Below are 18,688 nucleotides of genomic sequence, written 5' to 3' on the forward strand. Positions count from 1 at the left end.
TTAAAGATGTACGTTTCCTTTGACCCAGCAGTTCCATCTGTGGTAATCTTTTCAAAGGAAATAATTAAAGACGTGCACAAATATTTAACTGCTTGGATTTTTGGGGTGGGATAAATTATTTATAATAGCAAAATATTTATCACAGTTTAGATGTTCAACAAGAAAGAGTGGTTCAGACAAATTAGCATTCATTGATAGAATGGCATCTTATGCAGCCATTAAAACAAATGTTCTTGAAGAATATTTAATGACCTGGAAAGTTACTGGTGATATTTATAGTCTTGTTTTAAAAAGATACAAAATTCTTTATAAATGTGTTTCCAATTCTGTTTTAAAAGGTAGGTAGGGGGCTTCCCTGGTGGCGCAGTGCTTAAGAATCCACCTGCCAATGCAGGGGACACAGGTTCGAGCACTGGTCCAGGAAGATACCACATGCCGCGGAGCAGCTAGGCCCAGGCGCCACAACTGCTGAGCCTGTGCTCTAGAGCCTGCAAGCCACAACTACTGAAGCCCACGCGCCTAGAGTCCGTGCTCTGCAACAACAGAAGCCATGGCAATGAGAAGCCCGCGCACCGCAACGAAGAGTAGCCCCTGCTCGCCGCAACTAGAGAAAGCCTGAGCGCAGCAATGAAGACACAACACAGCCAAAATTAAAAATAAATTTATTTTAAAAATAAATAAAAGGTAGGTAAATGCACAGAAAAAAAGACATTATGCAATCACTCATTCATTGCTTCTGCAGATACTAATTAAATGCCTACTATGTGCTAGACACTGGGCTGGGGCAAGGGAGATGCACTAAATATTTAAAAGTACCTCTGCAGAGGTGGATTTACAACTCATCCAACCATCCATTCAACAAATGGGCAAGTACAGTGAACAAAACAGACAAAAATCAATGCTCTCATGGTGCTGACACGACAGCAGCGGAGAGAGCCAAAAAACAGTAACTATGATTATCTAATCATCTAGTATGTTAGAAGATGATTTGAGCAACAGAAAATAAGAAAAAGCAGACAAGGTAAGGGGTTTAGTAGCATGTGAGAGGGATGTTTGCTGCATTAGTCAGCGTGGGCAGGAACAGTCCCACTGATAAGATGACATTTGAGTAAAACCCTGAAGGACAGAAGGGAGGTAGCCATGACGATACCTGAGGGAAGAGTCTATTCCAGACAGAAGGAAAAGGCAATGCAATGACCTTGAAGTGGGAGAGCACCTGATTTTTTTTTTTTTTTTTTTTTTTTGGAAGAGCAAACTGGCTGGAGCTCAATGAGTGCAATCACAGAAAAAGATGTCCGAGTTTAGATTACGGGGGTTTTTTTTCAAAAAAATTTTTTACAAATAAATACTAAAAACAAAAACACACAAAAGAAACCTTATAAAAAGATTAAATCAAACTGTGCCTTGATTCCGGGCCAAGTTCCCGGGCTCAGACAGACTGACAGACGTCGTCCAAAACTCACTATTTACTTCCTGTGATCCCGAACCAGCTCGTTCGCCCCTCTAAACCTCAGTTTTATCTGTAAAATGGGTACTAACATACAATACAACTGTTGTGAGTATTCAGCGAGAAATTTCACTTGGCGGGGTGTCTGACACATAGTAAATGCTTACGAACTGTTTCTGGCCATTATTACCGTTACTGCCTTCCACCCCCTAACTCCTTTTGAGGGAAGGTGGGAAGTTCTGTTACCAGAGGATAGCCATTTTCCCCTTTAAGAATCCAAGTGGGCTGGGAGCCAGCCTCTCCGCACCCTTTCCAAATTTTCCAATCCCTGCTTGGCATTTTCTGCCCGAAGGTCTCCGATTGGACTATCAGCACCAATCAGAGGCTGGAGCGGCGCTGCCCGGAGCCCAGCTCCGCCCCTGAGCGGGCCCTGCCCCCGGCCCAGTCAGCCCCGTTGCTATGGGGACTGGTGGACGGCGAGGGGGGAAAGCCCCGGATGTTCGTTGGGGATTCAACATGGCGGCGGCAGTGGCCGTGGTGGCGGCGGCGCAAGAGAGCTGAGGGCGGCGTGAGGGCGCCGATTTCCGGGCCGAGCAGCTAGGCCGCGAGCGACTGCGGTGCCGAGCCGGTAGGATAAGTGGTCTGGCCACGGGATCGGGGTGCGCCGGGCGGTTGTAGAGCGTTTAGGCGAGTAGGGGGCGGGGCCCCTGGGGTCAAAGTTCACTTGTGGAGGGAAGGGTCGCGTCCGGGGGGGTCGTGGGTCTACGCTGAGCGGGAGGGAGGGAGGTGTATAGGAGGTCAGAGGTCAAACTAACGAAGGGGGCGTGGCGAAGGGGGGCGCAAAATTCGAAATTTGAAGTGGGAGTTCGTTGGAGGGACACGGGGTGAATGTCAAAAAAGGGGGTCAAATTAATAATTTGATGGAAGGATGTGCCTACGAGGGTCAGAGGTCACAACCGTGGGGGCGGCGGTTGGAGTTAAGGCAGCAGCCAGTGGAGCAAATGTAGGAGACTTAGGTTGGGGGGCATCTTTATGAGATCAAAGGTGGGGCGTGACCAAAGCGAGCAAAAATCAGAATCCGATGGCCCGACAGATGATGTTCCCAAGGGTCAAAAGTTAAAACCCAAGTGGGACATATTGCTGGAGAGGAGGGGTAGGACATTCAAGAAAGAAATCAAAGGTGCTTTCTGGTGGAGGAGAAGGATTCCCCCCTCCCGCAGATAATGAAAAGAATTCCAAGCACTCATAAAGCACTATGTGTCAGACCCTGTTCTAAACTCTTTACACGTATTTAATCCTGACCACAACCTTATGGGCTTGGTGCCATTATTAAGAGGCCAAGTGATTTGCCCAGGGCCACCTCATGAGTACGTTTTGCAGCTGAGATTGGAACTCTGGAGTTCTGGGCCCAGAGTTCTATGCTCTGCTGCCTCTCAAATACTCATAATGTTGGTTAATACTTAATGAGGGCTGACACTTTGCTCAGCGCCTGGTCTTATTGTACTACAATCTAGATACACCCACTTTACAGCCACAAAAAATGAGGCTCAAAGAGCTTCTGCTAAGTGATGGAGGCAGATTCCAGGCTGGATCTGAATGATTCCAGAGCTCCTGCCCCTGGTCGCCACACTGTAGATTGCCAGATGTCTGTTCGTGGAAGCAGGGGGCTGGGCAAGGCCGGGCCGCTCCCTGGGCAGGAACAGATTGTCTGTTTGGCCTCCGTGGAAGGGTGTGATCTGGGAGGAGAGGGTCCCATGGGCCGATGGGATGGGGTGTTTGTGGGTGGCCCGGAGTCCAAGTGAGTCTGGCAGGCTCCTGTCTGGGGAGGGTGTTGTTGGGTGGTACCCTGTACAAAGTTGGGTGTTCTCTGTCCTTAAAACCCCAACCTCTCCTCACGATCTTCAGTCACTGCCACCTCTTTTCCTCCTGCTCTCTCACGTCCCTCCCCGAGGTCCAACCACACTGGCCTGTTTGCTGTTCTTCAACTCTGTAGGCTTATGCCTGCCTCCAGGTCTTTGACCTTCGTGTTCCCTCTGCTTGGAATCCCTTCCCCACTTTGCACCCTCTCACTCACGAGCCACTCACTCACAGCCTGACCAGGACCACCCTGCCCCCAGACACTGTTTTGTGGTATTTTGGCCGTGCTGTGTGGCATGTGGGATGGTTCCCGGACCAGGGATCGAACCCAGACCTCTGCAGTGAAAGCACTGAATCCTAACCACTAGGCCACCAGGGAACTCCCAACCGCCCTCCACACACACTCTTTTTTTTTTTTTTTTTTTTTTTTTTTTCACACACACTCTTTATCTCACTATTGTTCTCTCCCAGCCCTTCACTCGGTCTTTAACTTATTTATCAACACGCAGTTTCTTGTCTGCCTCCCACTAGAATGTGGGCCCCTCACGGGCAGGAATTTCTCCATGTTGTTCTTTCCCTGAATCCCCACTTGAATCACTGCCTGGTCCATGGAGGGTGCTGGGTTGGTGGTGGTTGAATGTCGGGCGTGGTGCTGGGTGCTGGGTCTGCAGCAGCGGACAAGACACACGAGCCCCTGGCCCCTGAGGGCCCTCAGTGTCCCTTGGTGGGAGCGGACTGGAACCAGACCCTTAGCCAGTGATACATGGCTACATCTCTACCAGCAGTGACGTGGCCTGCGAGGACATGGTCAGAGGACCAGGAGAGTGCCCAGACCCTGGGCCCGGTACTCTGTCCCTTGGAAAGTCCCCTGGGTAATCTCTGAAGGATGAGTAGGAGGAATGGGAAAGGGTGCGCCAGGCAGAAGAAAAGGCGTGAGTGGAGGTCAGGGATGCGGAGTTGGGGGCTTGTCGGCAGCATGTAGCCTGTGGGAGGCCCCTAAGGCTCCTGGCCTTGGAGGAGAGTGGGCAGTGCAGCAGGGGCAGATGAGTAGCTGCCCTGTGTGTGGAGCTCCGAGGCAGCACTGGGGAGTGGTTCAGAGAAAGGACGCTGGTGCAAGGATGCCTGGCTCACATTCATCACTCACAGGCTGTGTGACCGTGGGCAAGTCGCTTAACTTTTCTGGGCCTCAGTTTCCTCCTCTGCAAAATGGGCATAACGATAATGACTACTTCATAGAACTGCTGTGAGGATGCAGAGCATAAAGCGCTTGGCCCAAGGCCTAGCACACAGTAGGTGCTGTGTAAGCACTGGTCTTGAGGCCGCTGCTGCTACTGCTACCTGAGGAGGGCCTCAGAGGTGGTGGCGGGGCCTCTCTCCACCTGCCTCCTGGCTTACTCTGGGAGCTACCCCTCCCCCACCTGGCTCTGGCAGGGTCACTGGGTGGGTACAGGGCCAGGCAGCCCTATGAGGCCAGCCAGCCTCGGGCCCTCACTGCGGCAACTTACTCAGCATCTCAGGGCTTGGCACAGATAATGGGGGAATTATAGGGCTTTGGCACTAGACATTCGGGCTCCTGCCCCATCACTTACCAGCCATGGAACCTTGAGCAAGTGATTTCTTATTTGCCAGTTTTGTTCCTGTGATACATTTTTAGACTAGGGGAAAAAGTAGAGCTTTCAATGTAGCAAAACACCCACGCTTCCAGTGTCCAGCCTGGGACAGAGCACACAGTAGATACAGTTAAAGGCCCCTCTTCTCTGCCCCGCCCTCCCTGCCTGTCCTCCCTCCCAGTGGTAGCTGCTGGGCTGGATTTGGTGTCCAGCCTTCCTCTGCAGGTTTTCCTACTGTTCCTGCCCTCGGATGGATTCACAAACAATAGAGTAATAGCTCTCAACCCTGGCTACATACTGTAGTCACCTGGAGAGCTTTCAAAAATACTGCTGCCCAGGCCCACCCTAGAAATTCTGGCTTGGAGTCCCTTGGTCTGGCGTGGGGCCAGCATCGGCACGTGGTTCTGATGGCCAGCCAGGGTTGCCCAGTGTTTTACAGTTTTACAGATCATATAAAGCATACCACAGTAAACAGCCTGCTTCTTCTGCTCTGCGTTAGTTTGGCTTTTTCTCCATGTGGATGTGTGTCGGTCTAGAGCAGGTCATTCGTTTTCCCTTTCTGCGTTTCTTTTTGTATTAGTGACACACAGGAGTTACCTGTTCACCTTTCGGTGGCCATTTAGGTGGTTCCCACTGGGACTGTAACAAACAACACTGCAATGAACATTCTAGACATGTTTCCTTGTGTACCACGACCAGAGTCTCTCTTAGGTATATGTCTCACAGTGGAAATGCTGGACCTTCCAAATTGCTTCCCTAAGCATTTGTACCAATGTGCTTCCCAGCAGTGCTTGAGGGTTCCCTTGCCTCCGTGTCCTGCTTCGGGCAAGTCTGCGGCCCTTGCTGAAACAATTTACTCAGCCATGAGGTGGTAGGTTTCATGCCACCTGCCTGCCCCCCTCACCCCAGGCTGGAAACAGGGGGATGGTTCATGTGACGGGCTTAGCTGGGGCCTGACACCTGCTGAGCCCTCACACCCAGAGGAGAAGGCAGGCTTTGACCTTCGCCCTCTAGGGTATCCAGGACAGTGGCTGAAACTTTGACCCAACTCTCCTTGGGGATCATCTCCCAGGGCTGACATTTGGGAAGGGAAACGGTACTGACTTAAACCTCCTCAGGAGGGAGGCAAAGAGGAAGGAGGTGCAGCTCGGAAAGGGATGGGCAAAGCCTTGATACACTCGTATGTGTCAGATCATTGGTCCCAGTGGTGACCAACGCAGTCCAAGCCCTGCCCTCATGGGTTACAGGACAGTGAAGGAGATAGACCTGTCCCCAGACAGTGACAGCCCACAGTGGTTGGGCTGGGATAGGGATGCACAAGCAGAATGGTTAGGGCTGGGATGGGGGACGCACAGGGACTGTAGGAATCCAGAGGAGGCATCTGACCCAGCCTGGGGAGCCAGCACAAGGGCTTTCTGGAGAAGGAGACATCTGATTGATGAGAGGGAGCCAGGCCCGGGAAGAGTTGGAAAGAACAGAACAGGTAGTCGGTATGGAAAGTGCAAAGGCCCTGAGGTCCAGAGGAGCTTGGGATGTTCAGTTCCCACCAAGGAAGCCAGTGTGGCAGAGCTGGCAGTGAGGTCAAGGAGGTGGGGAGGTGTGACAGATACAGCAGGGGGTGACAGGCTGGGGTGAGGAGTGTGGACTTCATTCTGTGTGTAATGGGAGCCATCGGAGGGCTTTAAGCACATCTGCTTTGCCTTTTATCAGGACTGCTCAGGCCGCTGTGTGGGGACAGGTCAGGGAGGGCGGGGGCGGGGAGACCTGAGGGGAGGCTGCCGGGATAGTCCAAGCAGAAGAGAGTGGGTAGCCTGAGGGCGGCGGTGTTGGAGGGTCCCGTGTGCTGGCCAAGATTGTGAGTCCTTTACCCATATGGACTCCCTTGATCTTCACGGCAACCTATGAGGTAGGTACTGGTATCAACCCCTTTTTAGAGATAAGAGAATTGAGACCCAGAGAGATATGTGACCTGCCTAGGGTCACACAGCAGGCATGTGGCAGAGGCAGGACTTGAACTCCAGGCCTTCAGGCTCCAGTGCCCTGCAGTGTTTTGGAAGTGGTCTTGGTAAGACAAGCCTACTTCCTGTTCTTCCAGCCTCCTGTTTAGATAGAAACTCTTCGGGGGCCTGTTCAGCCTGGGTGGTTTCTGGGCACTGGGTCCCTGCTTCCCTCACGACCTCCCACAGCCCCCTTCCCTTTCGTGTCTACTGCCTCACCACTCCTTGTCCTGCTGGCTCACAGTGAGCCAGACTTCCTGGCCAGACGCCGGTCGGGGTGTCCCCAGCAGCTGTTTCTCCCATCACCCAAGCCGGGCGGCCACAGATGCTGCCAGCAGGAAGCAGTCTCCTTCCAAGTCACAGCCAGGGAAATGGGACCCTTCCCGGCCCAGCCACCCATCCGGGGCTGGGGCTTATTGTCTGCCAGCTGCCTTGGCCCACAGGAATGCTGGTGGAGGTGGGCAGGGAGGGTCAGAAGGGGAGCTTTCCCAGGTCCCAGGGGAGCCAGCTACGGCAGATGTGTCAGAAGCCACCACTCACTGCAGCCTGTCTCACGGGGCCCTCTGGTCCTGCCCAATGGCACCTTCCCTGCCAGGGCCACACATTCCGCTCACACGTCCCTCAGCCCGACCCCCTACTGGAAGAGCCAGAGCATCCCCGGGCCTCACCTTCCTCACCTGTTAAATGGGCTATCGGGGGGATTGGAGGAGACCGTGCTGTCGAGTGCTTAGCACATTACCTGGTACATAGTAAGCTCATGGTACGTGTGCCCCTCTGGGCTGCAGCCTCCTCTTCGCCTGCTCCCAGCCCCTCGTGATACCGTGCTAGCCGCCAGGTCCCTGAGTGCCAGGCACCAGATGTGTGCTTTTTGAGCATCCCACCGTGGCTTGGCCCGGAGCCCTGAGGAGGAGGTGTTATTAACCTCATTTCTCTTTTCCTGCATTTTAATTTTAAGAGGCCCATTTTTGCCCTGTCTGCATGTATTGCCTATTTGCAGTTGAGAAACCACGCACAGCGCAGAATGGTATATACAGCAATAAGGTCTCTTTCCCACCCCTTCTCTGTCTTCGGGCCCCTTCCCAGAGACAGCATTGTTCCTGGTTTCTTTTCTGTCTTGGGTGTTTGTTCCTGCACGTGTTCTCCCCCGCTTTTGTTTTTGCTCACATGGAGCCGACTTCCCATGTTTGTATTCTGTCCTGCCCCTTGCATTTTTCACTCTTAAGTTCTGTGTCAGGATGTAGAGGGCTTCCTCGTGCTTTCTGTGGCTGTGTGAGGTTCCATGGCATGGTGTCCCCCCACACACGTGTGAGCTGTGGGCACACCTCTGGAGGTGCTCGGGGGTCTGAGATGCGTGCCCCGGGAGCTCTGCTGGCAGTGTCCCAGTCTGCCTGAGAGCATGCTCCTGTTTGCACCCCACTCCCAGTGTCCGGTGGCACCATGGTCTCCTCACGTTCTCACCATGTGGATGGGTGTTACCTGATACTTTGACCTCTGCCAGTCAGGCAGGTGCCAGTCAGGCAGGTGCCACAGTAAGTGGTCCTTATTGTGGTTCTGATTTTTAAAAATTATTCTTGTTATTTATTTTATTTTAATTTTGGCCATACCATGTGGAATCTCAGTTCCCCCGACCATGCCCCCTGCCGTGGAAGCGCAGAGTCTTAATCACTGGACCACCAGGGAAGTCCCCTGATTTTAATATGAGTAAAAGGGAGCATCTTTGTGTTTGTTGAAAGCCCTCTAGACTTCCTTTCCTGTCTATTTGTGATATTTTTGCTTTCCCTAAAAAGAGGAAACTGAGGCATAGGCTGGAAACCCCACAGCTAGTGAGTGGCAGATTTGGGACTCAAATCCAGGCCTGCCTCGCTCCAATCTGGAGCTCTTAACCTGTCGGATGCAGTGGAGATTGAGGGCATAGATTCTGGAGCCAACTTTGCCACTTTTAGCTGTGTGATCCCAGACAAGTCAGTTCACCTCTCTGTGCCTCCGCGTCCTCATCTATAAAATGGGGATGATAATGATACCTCCTTTACAGGGTTGTTTTGAGGATATAAATGCATACTCATCAGACAAAATGCATAGTAAGTGTTCAAAGACGGATAGCTGCCGGTATTAGTACTCACAGTGTTACTCTATATTATTAGTATTAGCAGGCACTGTTTCGTGTGCTTTGAGTGAACGAACTTGTCACATCCTCCTAGCAACCCCAAGATGTAGACGTTCTTGTTTTCTTGGTGGTGGTGGTTTTTTGTTAGCAGCATGTGGGATCTTAGTTCCCGGGCCCCCTGCAGTAGAAGCCCAGAGTCTTACCCACTGGACCACCAGGGAAGTCCTAGATGTAGATGTTCTTATTATCCCACTTTTAAGGGGAGGAAATGGAGAACCTGGGAGACCAGCCTGGTGTCAGAGCCAGCAGGGCTGGGGTTTGGCCCCGGGCTCCCCCTGCCACCCGCTAACTGAGCGGAGGGATTAGAAGGCTCCTCCCTTCCCAGCCGGCTGCAGGGGAGCTCTGGAGGGCACACCTTGACAGGTGGGGACGCCGGGCAGGGGCCCCACATAGAGAGCCTCCCTCCTGGGCCCTCTGCTCCCACCCCAGTGCCCCAGCCCGGCCCTGGAAACTCTGATAAAGCGGCATTGTGTGGCAGTTTCGGGCTTGCTTCCCCTGGCGGCTTTCAGCCACTCCCACACATGGGGAAGCCGCCTGGGCCTCCTCCCCCTCCCCCGCCCCTCCTGCCAGCCCTCCACGCGAGTGCTGGGAATGGGGAGGAAGTAGGGCATTGCGGGAGGGCTGGGCTCCTACTGTCCCTCAGGTGAGGACAACCCCCCAAGTCCTGTGCGCAGGCACACGCTCTCTTTCTCGCGCTTTCTTTCTCCCTAGGGACCCCTCCTCTGCTGCCTGCAGCCACTTCCCCAGCTCCCTTCCTCCAAATCTGGCCCCAGATTATTTGTGTATTTATGTACCTTGATGATTCCACCTCTTTAAACCTTCCACAGTGGTGAAGGGTAACATGCCTATAGAAAAGTGCATCAGTGCCCATGTCAGTTTAACAGGTAGTTATAAGGTGAGCAGCATTTCACCACACCTAGGCGAAGACTGCCAACACAGCACCCCAGGAGCCTCCCATGCCCTCTTGACCACAACCCCAGTAGAGGCCACCTCCCTGACCTTGGGGGTCACCAGGCCCCCGCTTTTCCAGAGGTTTTACCAGGTGTGCATCCTGAGTTATAGCCTGCCACCTCGCCTGCCTGGGGACTTCACATAAAGGGACTCCTGCAGCACATCCTCGTCTGGGTCTGCCCTCCCTCATCCTTGGTCTGTGAGGCACAGCCATGTGGTTGTGGGTGTGAGTGGTTCATTCGCCCTCGTTGCTGGGCAGCCTTCTAATCATAACTTACTTCTCCGCCCCTGCTGCGCGGGGGTGACTGTGCTCTTTGAACACATCTGCTGGGACCTGTGTGCATGCACTTCTCCAGGGATCACGTCCGGGCTGCGGTGCTCAGCTCAGAGAGTCGAGTCTCACCCCCTTAGCAGAGCCCGCCACGCAGCTGTCCAGAGTGGCCGTAACTGCGCGCCCGCCCAGCAGTGCTGCTCGTCCTCCCTGCACTGGGTCTCTCAGACTTTGTAACTGACCTTGGAACACTTTATATTCTCTTCTCCTACAGAAGTAACATGTGTGCGTCTTATCGCTGAGATGAGTCCTCTTGTCCTTTTCTCCTCCCTGGGCTCCTACCCATGCCAGCTCTTACCCATCCCACTTATGGGAGTCCCGTGCTTACTCCTTGATAAGCCCTGTGCTGGGGCCCCGGGTGCCAGGACCTGGAGGTGAACACAGCAGGCTCCCTCGCTGGGCTCAGTCTGGCAGGCGACCCAGACCTTGACCAAAGAGTGATGCGGAGACAGGTAAAATAGACCAGACTCCCAAGCCCCATCTCCTCCCAGCAACCCTGCCTCGTTCACGGGCACCCCATTCGTCCTCTCCATGGGACCGGGAATCTGGCGTCATCCTGGCTTCTCTTGTCCTCATCCTCCACATCCACGATGTCAAGAAAGCCGGCTGGGGCTTCCCTGGTGGCGCAGCGGTTGGGAGTCCGCCTGCCGATGCAGGGGACACGGGTTCGTGCCCGGGTCCGGGAAGATCCCACATGCTGCGGAGCGGCTGGCCCCGTGAGCCATGGCCGCTGAGCCTGCGCGTCTGGAGCCTGTGCTCCGCAGTGGGAGAGGCCACAGCAGTGAGAGGCCCGCGTACTGAAGAAAAAGAAAAAAAAAAAAAGCCGGCTGTTCTGCCTCAGATTAGACCCCAGCGCCTCCCACTCCTTGTTGTCTCCGCCTGGTTCCAGCCGCCCTCCACTCCTGCCTGGGCCATGTGGCCGCCTCCTCACTCCCCCGCTGCCCCCACAGTCTGTCCCCGTGCCCAGCCAGGGGTTCCCTGCCCTGCTGGGCGGCCTCCCGTGGCTTCATCTCTTTTGGGAACGCCTCCAAGGCCCCACAAGATCCTGGCCCAGGTTCCCTGCTCGCCTTCACTCCTCTCCTGCCGCCCTATTCCTGGAGCATTCCAGGCTGGTCCTGCCTCAGGCCCTCTGTTCATGCTGCTCCCTTGTGTTTGCAGCACCTCGCATCCCTGCATCCAGGCAGATCTCCCTGACTCCTGTCTACAGTAGCGCCGTCACTCTCTCTCCCCACCTTCCCCTGCTTGGTTCTCCTGGTCCACTCACCTTCACTACTGATCCTTAGTTATGACTGTGGGCATGTGGGTTAGTGTCCTCTCGGCCCGCCCCTCCCCACCCCGCCCTGAATGACTTAGCTTCGTGGCGGTGTGGGGGGGGGGGATTCTTGCGTCCCTTGTTGTATCTCAGGGCTTGACTTGTAGTAGTCGCTCAGTAAACACTGGTGGGCCGAATGAATGAACAAGCCATAATAAGCGGAGAGTGTCATTGCCAGCATGTATGATGTGGGGGGGTGTCCTTCCCCCCCCCGCCCGCCCCGCCCCCAACGTGAGACTTACAGGGCAGGCTTTCCTAAGGAGGAATTGCTACTTGAAGGATGAACTCAGGGAGGAGGAGGGCGACTGTCGAGGCTGAGGGAGCTGCCTGGGCAGAGGTTCCAGGCGGGAGAGCGCAAGGAGCCTTCCAGGAGTTGAAGGAAGACTGGCATTCTCCCACTGCTCTGGATTCGAATCTTGGCAGCCACTCGGGCCTCTTCATGTCTCAATTTCTTCCTCTAGAACTAAGGTTCCTCTGCGTGTCCTGGGGCATGTGTAAAGTTCTGCTCCTAACATACGTATCCTAGTGCCTGGCATAGAAATATGCATGTGATTGGTTTATTACCCTTTTTTCCAACAAATACTCTGGAGCGCCTGGCCCTTTGTGGCCTCCGGGGACACTGTGGTAGATAAACAGACCCAGTTGCTACCCAGATGGAGCCTATCTCTTGGGCTCTTAGCCTTCTAGCCACACCCCCGACCTCCCAGGTCAGAGGCAGGAGAAGGCCTGAAAAGACCTTGGGCCTGGGGAGTCCTTATTCCTGAGGCTGATTAATAAGGAGAACTAATCGCGGGTTTGCACGTGCCAGGCCCAGTGCCCGCACACAACTCCCACGCTGTTTCTACTCAGTCCTTCCTGGAAGGATTCAACCCATTTCAGAGATGAGGGCAGTGAGGGTGGCACCAGTAGTGAGTACTGGGTCCATCCTACCGGCTGGTGCTAACCTGATGTGGTGGTATCTCCTCGGGGTGTTGGAGCAGCTTTTCACATGCTCCTCAAACATCTGGAGCGCCCCTCCTATGAATGGCCCATTCGGGTCACTTGCCTCTTTTTCCTCTGGCTGTCTGTACTTTTTTTTAACCACTAGACCGCCAGGGAATTCCCTGTCTGCGTTTTTGTTTTGAATTTCTGTGAGTTAAATTCTAGATTCTGGTCAAGAACATGTGTTTCCTAGATGGTACTCCTGCCTTCTCTCAGTCCATGGCCTGTCTTTTCACTTTTTTTTTTTTTAATATTTATTTATTTATTCATCTGGCTGCATCAGATCTTACTTGCAGCACACGGGCTCTTCATTGCAGCACTCAGGCTTCTCTCTAGTTGTGGCGCATGGGCTCTCTAGTTGAGGCCACGGGCTCAGTAGTTGTGGCTTAGTTGTCCTGCGGTGTGTGGGATCTTAGTTCCCTGACCAGGGATCGAACCCACGTCCCCTGCATTGGAAGGCAGATTCTTAACCACTGGACCACCAGGGAAGTCCATTCACTTTTTTTATTGTGTCTTTTGATGAACAGAAGCCTTTAATTTTAATGCAGTCAGTTATCACCCATTTCCTTTATAGTTTTATAGTTCTGCTTTTCACGTTTAGTTTTCCTTTGTGCTAGAATTGGAGTGTGTATGTGTGGTGTGAGATAGGCACCCAGTTTCACATTGTCCATCTGGATCCCCAGTCATCCATGTACCATTTATTACAAACCAGCGTTTCTCCCCTGCCACCTGTGTCATAAATTATCTCTCTGTATAAGTGGGCCTGTTTCTGGGTACTTTCTTCCTTTCTCATGCTTGGTTTGCCTAGTCCTGTGTCAGTACCCCACTGTCCTAATTTCTGTAGTTGATAGTAAGTCTCGCTGGTGTGGAGAGCAAGCCCTTCCACATGTCCTTCTTCCCGAGTGTCTCGGCTATTTGACTTTTCATAATTCCATTTAGAGATGAGACAAGCATCTTGCCACACACACAGACGTGACATTGAGTCTCCCAGTCCATGAACGTGGCCTGTCTCTCCATTTATTTATGTCTTCTCTGATGCCTTTCAGCAAAGTATCACACTTTTCCAGCCTGGGCCTTGCCCACCGCCTGCTGGATTTATTCCAAGGCACTTTGTGGTGTGGCAGGGGGAGCCTGTGGCCTCCTCTCCCACGAGGCGCCTTGTTCACTGGGCTTGGCTTTGCTGGGTGAGGCTCTCACAGCAGAGGCAGGAGCCCACCTCCCCCATTCCCTGCTTTCTCCCTGGCACCGCCCCTGGGCCCTGGCAGAGGGCAGGCAGGGTGCCAGAGAGGAGGTTGTAATTTTCCTGAATGATTTCAAGGGCTAATTAAAGGTTTTCCTTGACTAACCAGCTTACGGTTTAATTATCGGGAAACAGGCTCAGGGATGCAGGAAGCAGCAGCGCTGGGGTCTCCTTACAGCGTGGCGGGAAGGAGCCAGGGCCCAGCCCTTACCCCGTAGCCATGGCAGGATCTGGGGATACCCCGGCACCCCCAGGAGGCCAGCTGCGATTCTCCGTCCCTGGGAGAGAACAGGGTGGAGGGCAGCAGATGCCGGTGAGGTCAGAGTGGGTCCCTGCCCTGCTTAAAATCCTTCTATGGTTCCCACTGCTGGGGTGGTGGGGGACCTAGTCCCGCCTCTGGTCGGCAAGGCCCTGCCCCCCTCCCTTGCCGGCTGCACTTCAGCCTCGCTGGCCTTTTTTTAGTGCTCTCACCTCATTTATTCTTTGGGTCCTGGCCTAAAGGTCACCACCTCTGGGAAGCCTTCTCAGGCCACTCCTGCCTCCAGAGCAGGTGATAAACTCTGCCAGCCACAGGCTGGCTGTCAGTGTCACTCCCTCCACCACTGATAAGCACTTCTCTCCTGGGTTGTGCCCTGTGGTCCAGCATTGGGATTGCGGAGGACCCAAGAGGAGAAGGGGTTCAGGATGGGCGCTCTGAGGAGAGGGCTGGGTGCGGGCTTCAGGCCCGGAGGACTGAGTGATTGCTGAGGCCTTCCCGGGGGCGGTGGTTGGCAATCTGGCCAGTGACCTGACCAGGGAAGGGCTCTTGGGAGTTTGTGAAAGGGGCGGGGACCTGGAGATGGCCGTGCCAGGCCTGGCTTCATTCCTTGCATTCTTCAGCAGGCCCCAGACTCCCGGTGGCTACGGTGGGGGAGGGTGGGCAGGCAGAGAGGGGGGCCTCCTGGGCACTCACCCTGCCCCGCCCTTTCCCTTTCAGCCCCTAAGGCCTACACCCCCATCAGTCTGTCTCACTTTACACCACCCCTCGAGGACGCAGGCCTGGGACTGTGTGTCCAGGCCCCCCACCCCTAATCCCGTGCTCACCTCTGGCCACACATTAGGGTTACCTGGTGCAGGCATCCATGCGGGGGTCCAAGGTCAGACCATTTGAATCCGAATCTCTGGCTGTGAGGCCTGAGCATTGGGTTTTGTGAGGTTTTTTCAAGCTCCCTGAACCGAGATGAGAGCCACTGGCTTACAGAATGATAGGAAACATATATTAGCTTTTGCGATTTCCTGGGTTTGGGTACTTTCCTGGGTTTCTGACATGGCATGATTAAGTCATGTCACCTCCATGAGCACACTGTAGGAAGATATGATTATTATTCCCATGTTACTGACAAGGGAGCTGAGGCCCAAAGAAGGCGTCCGTGCCTGGTGGTGCAGCCTCTGTCGCTGTCCTGTCTTCCCATCCCTGGGCCCTCCAGACCTCTGTCTGAGCAGCTATCTCTCTGTCCCCGCCCTGCTCCTGTCTTTCTCTACCTGTGTCTCTGCCTCCTATCTCTCTCCCTCTTTCCCTCAATTTCTGCTTCCCTCCTCCCCTGAAGAGGCTTCCTTAGCTTCCCTGTTTAGAGCCAGGATCCTGCTGAAGCCACAGAGGGGAGATGGTTTCTACAGGCCCAGGACAAGAACCGGAAGGAGGGCTTCCCTCCTTCCACAGGCTCCCCCTGCCACACACACTCCAGCCTCCCTTGCTCCTCCTGGCACCTGGCGTGGGAGAGGGTGGGAGGCAGGGCACCCATCCCACTGATGGTCAGGGGCTGGGGGTACTGGGGCTGGCTCTGCAACCTTGCAGGGAGGACCATCCAGTGGGGTGGAGCCTAACAAATCCCGTGGGCCCCAGATCTGGTGTTGTCATCTGTTGCTGGTTACCATTTCAGGCTCCCGTGGGGTGGCTCATGGTTTAATTTCAGGAAAGGTTTGTGCTAATATGTGAATATTGCATTGCAGGAGCCGTTATTGTTTGATGGGAACGAGGGGGACCAAGAGTCCAGTGCCCCTGTGTGTCCCCACTCACCAAGGGCTCTCTGGCCTCCTCTCCCCGACCCCATCCCAGCAAGGGCTGGGCATGCAGCTCCCCCGCCAGCCTCAGCCACCCCCAACAGAGCTTCCTCTGTGACCTGAGGCCAGGCCCTGAGCCCTGGGTATCTCTGCACTGGTTCCCATTTGGAGCCAGAGGAGAAGGATTCTTGTTGCCTCCCAGGGTGGCTGGGAGAATTGAGCCAGCGTGTGTGTAACACCCAGCACAGGACTGTCGTCATTACGTCATTCTGGTTACTGTTGCCGTGATTACTGTTACAGTTATTAGAGGCGGGATATGTGTTTGGATTTAGTAATTAAGGTTCACGGGGTGAGCGATCCATAATTCTTCACTGTTATGACTAGGTCACATTTCCTTTTGCAAAACATTTAAAACCTTTGTATAATGGAAGTGTCCACACATGCTCTGAAGAATGGTCTGATGGCCTCCCCACGTCCCCGTCCCCAGCTTCAGCAGTTATCAGTAACCACCAGGCTTTTTCATCTGTACCCCATCCCCACCTCCCTGATTCTTTTCAAGCACTTCTCAAACATCATAGACTTCAGCCATAAGTATCTCAGATTTTTTTTGCCCATGAGAGATAAGGAATCCTTAAAACACACAGACACACATACACACACACACAATACCATTGTCACAGGAGAAAAAGAACCAGTACTTCCTTAATATCCTCACATTTCCCCAGCTGTCTTATCATCCTTTTTCATGTGTTTGTTTGACTTGGCATCCAGACAGGGTCTGCTTTGCGTTCGGTTGATAGGCCCCTTAAGGCTTCTGTAGTCTGTAGGATTTCCCCTGGCGGCTCTTTCCTGTGCTTGCTTATTGGGTCATTGATCTGTCAAAAACCCTGGTCCTCTCTCCTCTGGAAGTTTCCACACTCTGGATCTCACTGATGCATCTTTGTGGTGTCATTTCACATGTTCCTCTGTCCTCTGTACTTCCTGTATATTGGGCCTTAGGCCTAGAGGCGCTACTGGATTCAGGTTCCCTTATTTCATAGGCGGTGCTCTGTGGGAACATCAGGCCAACATTTGTGTCTGAGTGACTATTTTAAAATAAATTTAATTAAGTTTTTTTTTTAAGTGAGTGGATTGAAAAAAAAGTTCTTAAGTCACTCCTAGTAAGGCTGGTACCCAGCTACAGCGGAGCGGAGCGGGAGGAAGCCAAAGGCCTGACTTCCAGAATGGCCGGGGCCTGGGAGCAAAGGGCTGTGTGTGAGCCCCTGGCTTACAGTGAACCATTGTCATAAGTGCACAGCTTTGGGCTCCTGCTTTGCTGGGACCAGAGGCGCCCAGCTGAGAGCCGTCCCTGACCCCCAGCCCCACCCCCATCCTTCAGCCTGGCCTGGCGGTTAAGCTTTAGGGACACCTGCCCCAGTTCTGCCCTTGGCCAGCAGGGCCACCCTGGGAAGCTTTCCCATCCCCCACGGGCTTCCTCCTCTTTAACATGATGCTGGTAGGGGGACCACACCTCCCTTGGAGGCCTGTGGTCAAGAGGCCTGGGCGCCGGGAGCCGCTGTTCTTCTGCATTTAGTGTAGACTCTCTTTGACCTCAGCCGGGCCACTCTCCCCTTCCACCCTTCCTCCCTTCCTGCCACGCCAGCCTCCTTGGCCAGCCTCCTCCGGCATTCTGGAATGTGCCAGGCAGGCTTCAGTCCTCGGGCCTTTGCAGTTGTGGTTCCTTCCACCCTGAAAACTCTTCCCTGGATCCTCACGTGGCTCCCTCACTCCCCTGCTCTTGTCCAAATGCCGCCCTCTCAGAGACACCCCTCCCCCCACTGTCCCCTCTCCCACTTGTTACAGACTTTTTTGTTTACTTGTGTGTTGTCTTAACTCCGTCTCACTCACTAGGATGTCATCTCTGGGAAGGAGGGACTATCTTACTCACTGCTGTATCCCCAGGGCTTAAAACAATGCCTGGCACATACTGAGTGCATAATAAAGAATTGTTGAGTGCGGGACCGAATAAGAGCCTGAACGGGATGAATAAGAGCCTGAACGTGGTTAAGTGAGTGGACTCTGGCCTGGGTCACACCTGCCATGGAATCCTGGCTCTAATACATGCTGTGTGACCTTGGGCCAGCACCTCCCCTCTCTGAGCCCCACTTTCCTCGTCTGCAGCATGGAGGCATTCACAGCACCCTGCTCACTGCCTTGTCTTGCCCTAGTGTGGTGCGCGCACGTAAGGCTCTGTAGCTGGCCTCGCTGGTATCCTCTGTCTCCAGCGCAGGGCACAGGTGAGGCAGCTAGGGCTGTCCCCACCCTGGGGACCCTACCAAATCTTAACTAACTCCTTCCACTCTGGGTGACCGGCTGTGGCACCCCAGGGTAGGGACGCCGTGGATAGATACTTCCCCGTGGCCAGAAAGGTTCCATGAGTAGTGTGATCCACGCAGGACACCAGAGTGCTGGGCATGTGCAGAGACCTGGGTGTTGGGGCTGAGGCTGAGTCTGGCTGCTTCCAGGCCTTTGTCTCCTTTGCAGGAAACAGCCCAAGAGCTGCAAGGGGCCAAGGGGGGCTACTGCTCTGATCGCGGCAGCAGTTACAGCCTTGGGAGTGTGTGAGTGTGAGAGAGAGAGAGAGATGGACAGAGAGCGAAAGAGACTGTCTGCGGACACCTGCAAGTGTGGAGGAAGCTTCCAGCTGTCAGAATTGCTACCCCTGGTGTTTCCTGCACCAGAGTGTAAAATATGACACGCGTACAGAAAACTGCGTGAG

At 54.0% G+C, this 18,688-nt stretch overlaps 1 protein-coding gene across 2 annotated transcripts in view; it reads left to right on the forward strand.

Annotated features, from left to right (window-relative positions):
* The first annotated feature begins 1,904 nt into the window (after window positions 1-1,904).
* The window catches only part of PAK4 (p21 (RAC1) activated kinase 4), a 46,221-nt gene continuing 29,437 nt past the window's right edge, over window positions 1,905-18,688 (forward strand). Inside the window, exon 1 of one of the 2 annotated variants that reach the window (XM_029202195.1) lies at window positions 1,905-2,075. The gene's annotated coding sequence lies outside the window, so the exon portion shown is untranslated. The remainder of the gene's footprint in view (window positions 2,076-18,688) is intronic. The other variant, XM_029202215.1, reaches the window with a different exon arrangement.

Source organism: Monodon monoceros, unplaced genomic scaffold (assembly GCF_005190385.1).
Source record: "Monodon monoceros isolate NGI ecotype Baffin Bay Population unplaced genomic scaffold, NGI_Narwhal_1 Super_Scaffold_10, whole genome shotgun sequence".
NCBI lineage: Eukaryota > Metazoa > Chordata > Mammalia > Artiodactyla > Monodontidae > Monodon > Monodon monoceros.